Source organism: Papilio polytes, unplaced genomic scaffold (assembly GCF_000836215.1).
Source record: "Papilio polytes unplaced genomic scaffold, Ppol_1.0 DF822067.1, whole genome shotgun sequence".
Lineage (NCBI taxonomy): Eukaryota > Metazoa > Arthropoda > Insecta > Lepidoptera > Papilionidae > Papilio > Papilio polytes.
In genome coordinates, this window is record NW_013527137.1 from 2305045 (window position 1) to 2309532 (window position 4488).

Here is a 4488-nt window from a genome sequence, read left to right on the forward strand (position 1 = left end):
TTTTTTTTTTTTAATTCCACGCGGACGGAGTCGCGGGCGAAAGCTAGTAATTACTAGAACATATAAAAGAGACTTACGAACAATATCGCATATAAAATGTCGTCACATATATAAGGTAAATTTTATCTGTGGCTTTTTGAAAGATTCTTCGGAGAACTATACCTCGCGGGTGTTTACAATAAAAAAATTATATTCTATATTTGAACTCCCGTTAATGATGTCCATTCGTTTCAAACCTAAAGATAACGCTCTCATTAAATTAAAAATATAATATCAGCCGCAAGTTCCAATTAAAGAGTTACGAATATTGATAAAAAATGTAGTTTTACGTGTTACGTCGCATGCGTTTTCAATAAATATATAATATTTTTTTAGTTAATGACATATAAGTGTATGATATAATTCTCATTTTTATTGAATTTAACCATAAATGGAGCTACAATTTCATTAAAATATCACTATTAGTAGGGGAGTAATTTTGCAAGAAGAGCAGGTTATCTATACTATTATAATAAAGCGTAAACACACACTTCTTTGTTGCCTAAGATCTCAGCTATTACAGCATATTTTTGAATAATTATTTTTTTAATAAAAAGCTCTACACTTACGTCACGCTTTAGGCTACATGTTTTCACGCCATTAAACTTAGAGGGTAAAAAATTTGGATAAAAACCCTAATCTGGGAAAGACCATAAGTGGCTGCCATCATCAAGGAAGCAAGATTGCCAAGGTTTATCATGTCATGTCATTTTGACATTTGCAATTTGACAAATGTGAACAATAAAATGACATTTTTATAATTTTATGCGGATAAAGTCGCATGGGAACAGCTAGTTTTTTATATGTATACTTTCGTTCAATTATGACATTGGAGTTATCATATGTTTTCTCGTTTTTAGTGTTTTTTAATTACAAGTATTTGTTCTTTTTAATTGTTATAAATAGTGTATTTGTATTATAATGTTGAAATGAATGTTAGCATGTTCCGCAAGACATAACAACAAGGTTATAAAAAACAATGTGAAGTAATAAAATGAAGACGTTAATAATTCTAACTGAATATTAATATGCGCATGCAAAGAAGCGTGATATTGTTTAACTTTCATAAAACTAAATAAACCATTTATTTGCAAACTCTCTTAGTTTACATTTAGTTATCTTTAAACCAGTGTTTTAAGAACATTTTTCGACATTTCTCAGTTTTCTGCAAAATAACTTCATTTCTCATTCAAAGCGGATTATTTTTCTAGACTAGTTGTTGTAAATGTTACCGTAGGTTCTCACGGATGTTGTGTAATAAAAATATTATGCATCTTCAGCAATTCCCACACATTTTTATGTTGTCAATATTAGTCTAAACTAAACGATTTCTGTAAACATTTAACTTATTATAATAAGTGTAGAAAATTTGTTAATAATAAAATAAATGAACCTGACTTTATTTTTTACAATTATTTAAAGGTAATTTTTTAATAATTATTTTGGTACAAATAACGGCTCAAGTAAACTAAAATTATATTTTGCACACACAATTATTGACAAATCGATTGTAAAACTGCACCCAAACAGTCACGTCGTGATTTCTCTCGTTGACGCAAACCACAACAAAAAACAGAACAAAGCTTTCTCGAATCTCATTGAAGGCGCCCAACCATGACGAAAATATGTTTATTATACACAATTAAATAACAACCCAGTAACAATAACATGATGTATATGTTTATCTGCTGCCAAAACTATTCAAATTCTAATCGACTATCCAAATAATTCATACACGTGCATAAACTTTGATGTTTGTACATATATTGGTTATGTTTCGTATACAATTATGAAACGGTCGTAGTAAACGGTGGACGTACATAAAACTTTACCAAAACAGCGGAATTTTATAACGTTTTAATTAAAACTAAAAAATATGCATCCTTACCTATAGAAGTAAAAAAACCCAAGAACAAGTATCTTCTAGTATTCGTAGTTATGGACCTTCGTAGTTAATTTTTTGTTTATCTACGTGGGCATCAATAGACGACGTTTATATTTGTAAACCGATCTCATTGTGATGTGATCAGCTGTTGAAAATAACCGTTGATGTCATGATTTCCTTGTTGAATACAATACAGCCTTACTGACTTTGTAGTTGAAACGAAAAAGACGACGCTTAACAACGATGAAGCAAACAACGAACGATTCGATCATCCCATTGTTCTTAGAAACGACCGCCAAATGTCTGAAGTTGTCACACACATGTATAGCCCGATTCAATTTAAATGAGAAATTAAAACTAACCTATCTAAACAATTTATCTTTATAAGAATTCACAGACATTGAAAACATGTTCATGTTGACATTAAAACTTTCCGAATTAAATTCATAGACAATGAGATTATCAGAGTGAAATGTGTCAATATAATTTCTCATTTCAATTGAATTCCACTATAAAAGTATTCAGCAATGTCTTTAGTCAGGTTTGTCTTTGAAATGCAGGAATTTAATTAAAGAGAAAATTAAATGAGTCATTTATGAAGGCTTTTAATTAAGGTCGACAAAGAAAAAGCAAATGTCAAATGTTTATGAATACTTTCATTGCAGACGAACATTCACTTTCTACGTATATCCCCGTCTAATGTAGAGCAAAAAGTGCTTAGTGAAAATAACTTAACACGTTATGTACGATTAATTATTTCAACAAACTGGTTCCGTGTTTGACACATGTGGTACTCGCGAGTTTTTTTTATCATCCACTTATCATAAGGTGAAATCAATTTCAAGTGAAATTGTTAAAAATATAAATAGAATATTTGTAGTATAATAAATATAAATAGCGTATTTGAAATGCGAATCACAGTATATGATAAGCTTTATTTTTGTTTATAATTGTATTTTCGTCTTAAGTGTTCGTTCTGATCTGTAGTTTTTATCTTTGTAATGTGTTTTGAACTAGGACAGTGAACGATAATGTTGTGTAGGTATTACAATACTACTTTATATGTCTCACAGTTACTGCTTCATAATTCATAACGAAGTCATAAAGGCCTACTGTTTTAGGTAAATGAATACATTTTAAACATAATTTATACGATGTATTGTAATGTCAAAGTCAAAATAATATCAAAATATAAATAAAATCATCTCTATCTTGATATGGTTGATTGTTTAACTGAAAGACAGCCTTTCCTTTGTACTTTTACTATAATAATATTTATCAGATGGTGTTTAATATTTGAAGTAGTACAAATCGTGTCCTTGTCTACCTATTCAAGGTTAAATTTTATCGTTTGTTCAGCAGTCAGCTACTTAGCACTGTGTCAATGGCACGGACGCGGGGGAAATAAAAACTGCAAACAGATTAATGTGGAATACACGTTTATTTCGATTCAGTTCAGTCACATTCATCCAACAGGCGCACATTTCAATATATCTAGTTTTTTAACCATTTTTTTACCATATATTATACATTTACAATTTATAATGTATGTCTAATGTTAAATATTTTCTTACATAATAATAATTAGTATTTGGCTCATTTGACAATTTTAAAAGAAACATTGGACAGATCAGAGTAAAGGTTTAGATTTCATCACAATTTTTATCTAAATAAATATTTTTTTGAAGTTCAACTTAAATAAACGATTGGTATGTTAACACGATGTAGAGGCTCTTGGTATTTGAAAACTCGTCCTCGACCTTTGCATCAGCACACGGTGTTCGTGTCGAAGCGTCTTCGACACGCCTTCGAGTAGTCACATAGATCGCTCTATCATTCCACATCGTATAAATAACACTTAAACGTAAAATTAAAAACATAAAAGCTATCTACATTGCGCGTTTTCACTGGAAAGACCTCGGGTCAAGGTAACTTTAAATATTTGGTAACGTTAGTTATCAGTTCAGGCGCAGATAAAGAAATTATCCGAGTTCGCCGCAGATCTACGACCTAGAGGTGCCGCGGTGACTAGGCGAACAGGTGCGCGAAGGCCAACAGTAACAGCGATGAGCAAAGAACGGGCGCGGCCGCCGCCCCGTGCGGGCTCGGCGTTACCGGAGTTACATCGGGACTGAATATATAACTCTTGGTTCCCGTGTGCGACTTCAGGATCCTATAGTTTACCTCGTCGAGAGATACTTGATTCTTAATGAAATTGTACAGCCTATTGATTACGACGTATATGTTTCCACTGTCATCAAAAGTGAACCGGTCGACCCACTGAATGTAGTTCGGGTCCCTGGCGATGGTGCGCTGACCGACTCTAAAGTCCGTCGTGGTGTTCCATTCCGCAATAGTCGAGTTGCCGATCAAACCGAAAAATAACGTACCCGTCGAGTCCATCTTCATGCCGTCCGTTTGTGACGGCTTGGTGCCGAGGTCCTTTATGTATGGACGTATCGATCCGTCGGCGGTCGACGAGAGGGACTCGTTTCGCAAAATCGAAGCGTTAACGGCGTACAAGTGAAAACTTGATAAAGGCGTGAAATACACGGTCCTATCCA